Raw genomic sequence first — 11,166 nt, 5'->3', positions numbered from 1 at the left:
AAGATGGTTAATATTTATTAAATAAGAAATTATAATTTAGCAGAAGATTTTAGAATATTTTATATAATGTTGTATATGTTTATTCATTTTTGATAAATGAACATAAGTACATATATCTTAGCATTTTTATTGTAAAACAAACGTATTGTTACAAACATTTCCTGAAAGAACTGCATACCATCTAGTGATCTAGTAGCAAAATTGCAACTGTTATTTCAGCATTTTTTGCATAAATCATCATTATCATGAGTTTATGAACAATTGTTTAAGTTATAAATGAATGTTTGTTTTGTTCAGAAAAAAAACATCTGTTTGGGAAAATTCCAAGTATTTAATTATTTCCATTGCTTTACATTTTGGAGATAAGATGAGCATAAGAAAAAATGGAGAGGAAAAAACTTTGTACCCTGATGCCATTTTCTTCCTTCTAAAACATCATTGTTAACATGAAAATTATTTTATACTATATAATCATCATTTCATGGTTTTAAGAATTGTATAACAAAGTATTGAGTAGGGAGGGAAAGGTGAGCATGATTAGGAAACTTCTAATAAAATTCTCAAAGAAAAAAATAAATATTTATATGTATAGCATACTTATAATTGTTATTTTTATTTTGTTGAACAGATCCCTTTGCACTTATTTAATGTTTCTTTATTTTATAGTATTTGGCACAAAATCTACTTTTCCTGCTAACGATGGTGGTATAAGCCTTTAATCCCAGCACTTGGGAGGCATAGGCAGATGGTTCTCTATAAGCTCAATACCAACCTGATGTACAGAGTGAGTTCCAGGATATCCATACCTGCTTCTCAGACAATCTTTCTCTCAAAAAAGAAAATAATGATAATGATAATAATAATAATAATAATAATAATATTCTTTATCTTATAGAATTATCTTTTTATGTTTGTTTTGGTTTTTTATAGAATATAATTTTTTACATTATGTACTCCAAATTTATGTGTACTTTAGTATCTTAGAGGCCTTCGCATATTGTGGAATTGTACTGCCCTGCCTGCTAGAATGAACTTTTCCTTACTGAAGAATTCTCAATGACAGCATTTGTATGATGAATAATAGCAAAAATGCTTAACTCATGTACCATGTTTCTAGACATCTGCCCAATAGTATAAAGATCATATTATAAGTGATTTTTATATTACTATTTATTCAAGAAGCAAATTATGAAGGAACACAGCATTCCGAGTTTAACCTAAGGTAACTCTCATGCTTACTGTAGTATTTGAAATTCCGAGCTCATGTTCCAGTGAGTGTGGACTTGAAATGATCAGATGACTAAAATGAAACCTTTGGATATCAAAAGTGTTAAAAGATGCCTTTATGTTGATTTTATATGTATGAATGTCTGTCACAACATAAATATATGCTTCAGTTGTATTCAGTGAGGATACCAGAAGGGGGTATGAGAACCCTTGTAATTGTCCTTCTAAGTGGTTGTTGTCATGTAGGTGGTAGGAACTAAACCTTAACTCCCACAAGTAGCAAAAATGCTTAACTAATGTACCATGTTTCTCAATCTCTGCCCAATATTTTAAAAATCATATTACAAGTGATATTATGTTTCTTTCTTCTAAATACATGTTGTCTCTCCACACTTATCAAGACTATTTTTTTGTAGATTTCGTAGAGTGTTGTGCGATAATATTTTCGTACATGGTAAACATGCCTTTGCGAAACTGCCCTCTGATTGGCTTAATAAAAAGGTGAATGGCCAATAACCAGGCCAAAAAAAAAAGAGGTTATGTGGGACATCTGGAGACAGAGAGAACTCTGAGAAGAAGAAGAAAAAAAAGGCTGAGTTGCTAACTTGACAGAAAGGGAGCAACATAGGGATACAGGGTAAGGTAACCGAGCCACATAAAAGAACATAGATTTAATGATATGGGTTAATTTATGCTATACAAACTAGTTAATAACAAGCCTAAACTAAAAGCCCAAATTTCATAATTAATAATACATGCCCATGTCATGATTGACACCTGGCATATGGGACAAAGGAAAACTCACTACACTAATTGCATTGTCCACATAAGCTGAGAAAGCTTGAAAAAAAAGTTTAGGCATGCAAGCAATTGTGCCTTCCTGGTGTCCATAGTGCTAGTGGCATACAGAGGCATATTCATTTAAGAGGCCCTGCTACCATGGACTTGAATGGGGTTTATGAGCAGTGGGTAGTGTACTACTTGGTTGCAGAAGACTAGGTAGAAATGCCTACATCAGTAGGAGCCACATTTACCGTGAAACCTCTGAGAAAATTCTGATTTCATACTGCTGTAGGCAACGTATGTAGCGAGACTCAACTCTCAGGGAACTGAAAGGGTAGGAGCTAGATACCAGTGCACCATGAGCTAAGCTGTATAGCAGTTTAAGAACCTGGAAACTACCTAAATGCCCCTTGACTGAATAATGGATAAGGAAAATAGGTACTACACAGAAAAAAAACGACATCTTGAAATTTTCAGGCAAATGGATAAATCAAGAAAATATCATACTGAGTGAGGTAACCCAGACCCAGAAAGACAAATATCATATGTGCTCACTCATAAGTGGCTTTTAGACATAAAGCAAAGAAAACCAGCCTACAATTCACAATCCCAGAGAACATATCAACAATGACAACATATCAACAATGACGACCCTAAGAGAGGCATACATGGATCTAATCTACATGGGATATAGAAAAAAACAAGTTCTCCTGAGTAAATTGGGAGCATAGGGATCATTGGAGAGGTTAGAAGGAGAGGAGAGGGAAGAAAAGGGAGCAGAGAAAAAATGTATAGCTCAATAAAATCAATAAAAAATTAAAAAACAGTTTTGCTCGTGCAGACAGAAAAGTTTTAGATATACAGAAAGGCAGGTTTGTATGGAAAAACCTCTAAACAGGTTATAATGTCCTTAATATTTTTTCATTAAAAAAGGAAAAATTTATAGACAGTTATTTAAATAAATAGATAAATTTAAAATAATAGTTTAAAAATAAAAACGTCTTTAAAGAAAGAGTAATATAATAACAGAAAAAAGATTAAGCCACAGACATGGGAAATACACAGGGAGGCTGAAGGCTGTATGTTATTGTGGTTTCTTTGAATTTTTTGAATGCTGATGAGTAAATGGGAGCTGTTTGGAGTCTCTGGATCATGAAAACTGATAAGTTAAATCAACCTACATATTTTTAAAATGTCTTAACTTCAAAATGGAAGTAAAAAATAGATTTCTATGGAGAGTTATCATTTTGTTTCCACAGAAAGCAAAATCCACTTTAAAAGGGATCAGGTTTGATCACAGGAGACCCAATGAAAATTGAAGCTACGGACATAAAGGAATAGACCTAGGAAAACTACAAGACTTTTGAAGCATATTTTTCCTGCCGAAACACAAAATAAAAATTCATCCTTGGCTGACTTGTTTTTAAGGTACAGTCAATATTTATATTAATGAAGATGGGTATGTTACCTTAAAAAGTTCATTGTTTTTTTCAGAGCAAGGGAAGCAGAGACCAGTAAAACCGGTGGCCCAGGTGTTCCTGCTTCTCTGAAGTCCTCTGTTGCAGTTTCCTCAGAGTTCTACATCCAGAAGAACCTCAGGGCTTCTGGCTGAGATGGTTCAGTCTCACAGAATACTTCAGACAGGACGTCATATAAGCCTTGCTCTTTCCCACTACACAGAGATTGGACAACAAGTAACACAGCTCACTTTCCCAGGGCTTGACCATTATCTCAATTTCCCTGGGTCTTCTAGTGATTTCAAGGTCTGCAGAAAACATGAAACAGTCTTGTAACTGGGAATTTCTCTTCAGCTCACCAATTCCCAAGTAACCACTCTGAGGCTTTATATTAATAATAAACATTTTGGCCAATGACTCAGGCTTCTTACTGACTAGCTCTGCATATAAATTAACATATTTCTATCAATCTACGTATATCTATGTATCTGTGGTGTTGCATAATTTTCTATATGTCTTGCTTCCTCAGTGACTGTTGGCAACTCTCAGACTCCTCCTCCTTCTTCCCTTTATCTTTGTTTGAATTTCTTACCTAGCTCTATTCCGACTGTCTATGGCCCAAACCAGCTTCTTTATTAACCAATGGTCATAAATCATATTCACAGCACACAGGAGGCCATCCCACATCATAGTCTAGAATACAAAAATATCCATATAACCAACAGGTGGTTAATGGCTTATGCTAATTGACAGTTTAACAACAGAGTAATACTTTATTATGGAGGTGTACTACATTTTCTTTATATATTCTTCAGTTGAGGGACATCTAGGTTATTTATGAATAAAGCTCCTATAGACATAGTTGAGCAAGTATTCTTCTGAATGGATAGAGTACCCTTTGGGTAAGAAGTATTTAAGTGGAAACACTGGGATCTCCCTGGATATGGAGAAATAGAATAGATTTCATGGGTGGAATTGGGGTGTTGGGAACAGGAGGAACCAAATGGTAGGAAGTAAATACTGCGATGAAGATTGGAATTGGAGGGCATTTAGTGTCAAGGCATTCACCTAGTGCAAGGCAAATTTTATGGAATCTATGAGAGAAACCCTAGCAAAGATTTCTAGGAATGGAGGACATAGATCTGAACCAGTCACCTTCTATAACCAGGCAATGCCTTGGACATGGAGGGAATAGGACACCAAACCAGCCACAAGACCTTTGATCTACAGCTTGTCCTTCCTGGTGAGTGTTCTGGGACAAGATCCTCGTATAATCTTCATCAAAGAGACCAGAGGGACTTCATCCAGAAACTGATGGGAGTCAATATAGGGTCCCACCGCTAAACATTAGGCAGAGCTACCGGAGTTCTACAGAAGAGGACAATGAATTATTGGAGGAACCAGAGGGATCAGGGACACCAGGAGAACATGGCCAACAGAATCAACTGACTAGGACTTACGAGAGCTTGCAGAGATCAGGGAGCCTGTAAGCATATGACCCAGGTCCTAGGAATATATGCTATGCCTGAGTAGCTTGGTTTACTCTTGGGATTCCTAACAGTGGGAGTGTGAATTCACTGATACTCTTGTTTACTTATGGGATTACTGACCTCCTTCTGGGCTGCCTCATCTAGTCTTCATGTGACAGTATGATTCTGACTTTATATTATGCCATGTGTGGTTGATGTCCATGAAAGGCTAATTTTTTTTTTCTGAGGGGAGGTAAACAAAGGATGGATTTGGGGGAAAGGGGAGGTGGGGGATGAGCAATGGGGGAAATAAGGGAAGGGAAATTGCAGTCGGGTTGTAATATGTGAGATATAAATGAATAAAACAAATAATCTGGCAAAAGGAACTTGAGGAAGGAAGGTATATTCTGTGCTACACTTTCAGAAGATACCACTGCAAGGAAGGGGTGCAGGTGGCAGGAAGGACTGGGAGGTGGACTCCTCATAACACATCCACATTCAGAAAGCCTAGAGTAAACCGGAAGCATAGGCAAGATACGAACCTTCAAAGCCCACCTCATGTAACTGTATACTTCCAGGGATCCTCCACTTCTAAAGGATCCACAGTCTTGCCCAAGACCACCATAGATTGTGACCAAGGGTTCAAATGTATGAACTCTTGTTGAAAGTTCATATTCAAACCATTAGTTGTACTATATAACATTTTGGTGCTTTTTGGAATTTATTATGGGCAGTATTTATATATCTTAGAGGATAATGGAGATGAACGTTAACTGGTGATGTGAATTGTCATAAGATCATAATGGAAACAAGCATATTTAATATCCTCAGGAATATATGTGAGGAAAAAAGAAATATATCTTAAATGTGTTTAACAGTTACAGTACAAAGATGCAGGAAATTAAACACAGATAAACATTTTCTATCTGCTTCATGCAAAATAATTAGAACAAATAATGAAACGTCTTTCTTTCTGACTTTACAACTGTCTCATTTACATCTCTGAAATCTGTCTTGAAGAAAACGAATTTGTGCCATAATCCTGTCAATTATATTTAATAAACTTGGGACTCAGGTTTAAATCATTTGATTACCTCAAGTAAAGTGTTAGTCTTACTTGTGAAGTTTGCTTATATCACCCATGACAGAAAGGAATTCATAGAAAGTATGATATGAAAAAATTTGATGTTCTATGCTGATTCTTCATTATCCATTGAAGTACTTCGAAGAAGCATAACATTGTACTCAAAATTTTTGAGTATTCATAGACTGTCTCCTTGCTTTCAGAAAAGATGATGTGGCTCAAGTTATAGGACTGAAATAGTTTAACTTAAAAATTATTTGAGGATATTCTTTCTCATATATAGAGATATTGAAGCAAAGGGCAGTAGATTTCTCAGAACTCAACTAATGGAAGTGTGTGAGCTGTCTTACTTCTGTGCATACTGAGAATCAAATATGGGTCCTACTCAAGAGAAGGCTGTACTCTCCATCATGACCTATCAAAACATTCAACACCAGGTGATTAGTTATTATCAAAACAATTTTATAGAAATTCATTTTCTCTTAAAGAACTATTATGACTTTTTAGTGACTATCATCTCACAATTTCATTATTAATATCTTTTATTTTTCATCCTTATTTACCTTTTAATGTAGAATGTGATTGAGCACTCTATTTCTCCTCACAAGCCATGCTAAATTACAAGACCTAGGGAAGCTTAGGATTTTGCTTTTGGTCCTTTGTAAAACAAGCCACATGGGGGATTCCTGTTGTTTTAGTTTGTGTATTTACTTCTAAGTCTAGTACATGAAGAATTAATTTTGGGGATGAAAATTTTTAAGATGAAGCACAATTTATCTTGTTTTTTTTTTTTTTAACATGAAACTATATCTCAGAACACTTCCAAGCAACAAATTATTTGGTCTAATGAGAAATCTAGCTCAAGAGCTAAACACTTCATACCATAAAATGAATGGGTTATATTACATCTTGCAACAAATATTCTACCAACCTATCAAATCAAACATAGTATCACAGTATCACACAAGTAGAAAGAAACTTTATCTTTCCCTTAGTTTGCATACCAGACAGATGTTTTAAATGTTAACAAAACAAACAAAAATCCCGGGAAATACCTCATCAGAAGGAATGAAATTAACAATCAAAAATTTAGTTCTGGTGAAGCTTAGTCTACTTCTTCCATGTGTGATGTGTCATCATCTCCTTCCAGGGCTGGCATTTCTTCAGATACAGCAGCACTGGTATCATCCATAGTTGGATCATCTTCATCAATACCTGCATCAATTTTGATCATCCTGTAGATCTTGCTAGTATATGTCTGGGGATCTTACAAACTAAAGCCAAATGACAGGAGTGTAGTTTCAAACAGCAAGATGACCAGATCCTTCACAGATTTGTCGTTCTTGTCGGCCTCTGTCTTTTGCCTGAAGGTTTCAATAATGGAGTGATCTGGGTTTATCTCCAGGTGCTTCTTTGCTGCATTATAACCCATCGTTGAGTTGTCTCTGAGGGCTTGAGCTTTCATGATTCTCTCCATGTTCTCTGTCCACCCATCTGTGCTTGTGACAACACATCTTGGGGATGTCACCAATCTTTTTGATACAACCACTTTTTCAAACTTTTCCTCCAAAATATCTTTCATAATTTTGCAGAGATTTTCAAATTTTGTCTTTTTTTTTCTTCCTGTTTGTTTTTTTTTTTTTCCCCTCTTCATCTTCTGGAAACTCCAGTCCATCTTTGGTAAGTGAAACCAAGGTCTTGTCTTCAAATTCCTTTAGTTGTTCCACACAATATTCATGAATGGGCTCAATCGTATAGATTACTTGTAAGCCATGCTTTTGGAGATGTTCCACAAAAGCGGAATTAGCAGTTTGGCCCTTGGTCTCACCTGTAATAAAGTAGATGTGCTTCTGGTTTTCCTTCATTCTGGACCAATAATCCTTGAGAGAAACCAGCTCATCTGCAGAAGCAGATGTGTAGTACAATAGCTCTGAGAGTTTCTCCCAATTTTGAGAATCTTCATGAATTCCAAACTTTATGTTTTCTGAGAACTTCTCATAAAACTTTTTGTAGTTCTCTTTATCTTCTGCCAGTTCAGTGAATAGTTCTAAGCGTTTCTTGACCAAATTCTTTCTGATAACTTTCAAAATTTTGCCTTGCTGCAACATTTCATGGGAGATATTTAGAGGAAGATCCTAAGAATTCGCCGCTCCTCTAATGAAATTCAGATACTCAGGGATTAACTCCTCACAGCTATCCATGATGAAAACTCTGCACACATACAACTTGATGTTTGTTGTTGTGTTTTGTTTTCAAACAGATCAAAAGAAACATATCTTTGGACAAAAAGGAGGGCCCGGAATTTCAGTTGTCCTTCAACAAGAAATGCTTTACTGCCAAATGTTCTTCCCAATCATTGGTTAAAATCTCGTAGAACTTTCCATACTCTTCATTATTAATGTCATCAGGATTTCTGGTCCAAATATGCTTTGTTTTATTTGAGCTCTTCCTGATCAATAGTCTGTCTTCCTTCTTTCCTTCCTTCCTTTCTTCCTTCCTTCCTTCCTTCCTTTCCCTTTCTTCCTTCCTTCCTTCCTTCCTTCCTTCCTTCCTTCCTTCCTTCCTTCCTTCCTATCTCCTTTTTCTACTTCTTTTCCTTCCCCTCCTCCTCCTCCTTCTTCTTTTTCTTCTTCTTGTCACCTTCCTTCTCTTCTTCTTTTTATCCATCAGAACCAACTCTGTCTATTGCAGGCTTTTCGTCAGACTTTGGTTTTTTTTTTTTTTTTTTTTTTTTACTTTCTCTTCCTATTTATCTTCTTCTTCAGCTTCATAATGACTGACTTCCTTATCATTTTTCTTCACCCCAAAGAGAGTAAAGGGATACCCAATAAACTGGAATGTTTCTCCACAATCTCTTTTATTCTCCTTTCTCCAAATACTTGGTTTGGTCTTCTTTCAGGGGGTAAGATAAGCTTGATTCCACGACCCACTGGCTCTCCTGTGTCAGTCCTCACTGAGAATGGTCCCTCTGCTGAGGATTTCCAGGCACACTGCTCATCATCCTGTTTGGATTCACTGTCACTTTCTCAGCAACCAAAGATGCAGAGTAAAAACCAACACCAAACTGGCCAGTCATAGAAATACCTGTGCCAACCTGCAAAGCCTCCATGGAGGTTTCGGTGCCAAACTTGGCAATAGTATTTATCAAGTCAGCCTTGCTCACACCAATTCCAGTATCCACAATGGTAATCCACAATGATTTCATTTGTTGGGAATATGATTAGTGTGCAACCACTTCACAGAGTCCAGTTTACTAGGATTTGTCAGAATCTTGTATCTGATCGTGTCCAGAGCATCTGATAAATTTGAAATGAGCTCCCTCAGAAAGTCTTTTCGTTTGAATCGAATGTGTTGATGATCTAGGACATCAACTGGGCAATTTCTGCCTTAAAGGCAAAAATATCGACCTCTTCATCCTCCATTGGTTGGTCCTGGGTCTGGGTTTCCTAAGGCATCTTTGCTGAGTGACTAGCCACACCATGACATTGAAGCAAATTCATGATTAATTTCCTAATAATTCTGTTACATGAAAAGAGATGAATAATTAAGTTTCCAGGTAATATGTAGGTCAAATGTTGGTAAATTTTTAAAAATCTACTTTGTAAGTACGTTATCCACATTTAAATTAAACACCCAAACCTTGATATAGGTTTAAACGTCAGAAGTTAACTCATACTGATTTGATGAGTAATTAAAATTACTTTGTTTTATTATTCATTTGTATCTGCATATATTCCAATCAATAATTTGGAACATTGTGTTCAGGTTAAACTATTATGTTAAGTCATTTACTCAAAGAACAAGTTATTTTTTACCCACAAATAATTTCTGGTAATAATTCAATTGTCCTTCAGGCAACAGCTTGATACTAATTCACACTCACGAAATTGACATTTATGTTCTATTTTCATTTGTTAAGAAGCCAGATGATTCCCTGACTCATGATCAGACAAAAATAACGTAATGAGCAAACAATAAGGTAAATCTCCTAATATTTTTTAAAATATAGACTTTCTAATCAAATTTAACCTGATATCAGTTTTACAGGCTAATAAATGATGTATCATATTCAAATAATTAGATAACGTAAGAGAAATATCTATGTACAAGAATCAGATAAACTTGATAGTAATTAGGTATAGTTCTGTAATTTCATGGTGTATAAACAAAATGTATGCTGAAGATTTTTAACTTTCAAAATTGTATCAAATTTAGCTAGAACGCATTACAGTTATAATCTTTAAACTAACATTTTCAACATTGAAAATGTTTCTAATGTCCAAATGAAAAGTGATGACCCAAAGCTGATATGTGGCCCTATACATCAATATGGTCAAAGCTTGTATGAACACACAGGAATGGTGGTAGCATGAACAGGCTTTGCATGGGACTTCACCAGGTTCTCTGCGTATGTATTATGGTTTCCAGACTAGTGTTTTTATGGAACTTGTGACCATGAGAACAACTGTGTCTCTGATGCTCGGCCTTTTCTTGGGCTCTTTTCCTTCCTTTTATTTGTCTTGTAAAACTTCGTTATGTTAATTTTTGTTTTTATCTTATGTTATTTTTATTTTGTTGTCCTTCTTTAAAAGTCCGTTAGTTTTCTATTGAGTGACAGAAAAAGAGCGTGTCCCGAATGGAGGGGAGATGGGGAAAAACTGGGAGGAGTGGTGGAAGAGGAAACCATAATCAGGACATAGTATGTGAGAAAAAAAAGTATATATTTGCAATGAAAGGAAAGAAAAGCTCAAAAACACATACACACCCAAACACACGCAAAATGTATTTTCGGGAGTTGGTACAACCTAAAACTCTGAACTTGCAGTTCAGAAAAGGAGCAACAAAGTGTTGCCATTACCTATGACATCTATCAGAGAGCCTGTACAGCAGGAGTGGGGTCCTTATCCTAATAAAGCCTAGTCCCTCTCAACTCTACAAGGACAAAGTCTAGTCATGTTCAGTTGCTATTTCACAGATGTAGACCTGGTTCCTCTGAAATCAGTAACCAGCAGTGGGCTAACCTAATTGATACAGCGTTGGAAAAGCTCTGCATATAGCACTCACTCCCTGCACTTCCTCCATCATACTTTGGGATTTGAATTGGTGCATCATTGGCCTTTGCCCATCTTCAATCATGTCCACATAT

At 36.0% G+C, this 11,166-nt stretch overlaps 1 pseudogene; it reads right to left on the bottom strand.

Annotated features, from left to right (window-relative positions):
* Nucleotides 1–7,125: 7,125 nt before the first annotated feature.
* On the bottom strand, nucleotides 7,126–10,290 carry LOC119803972 (annotated as a pseudogene).
* Nucleotides 10,291–11,166: the final 876 nt, after the last annotated feature.

This window comes from Arvicola amphibius, chromosome 18 (genome assembly GCF_903992535.2).
Source record: "Arvicola amphibius chromosome 18, mArvAmp1.2, whole genome shotgun sequence".
Classification (NCBI taxonomy): Eukaryota; Metazoa; Chordata; class Mammalia; order Rodentia; family Cricetidae; genus Arvicola; species Arvicola amphibius.
Note: the sequence above shows the minus strand (reverse complement) of the source record. Positions and strands in the feature narration are given on the sequence as shown.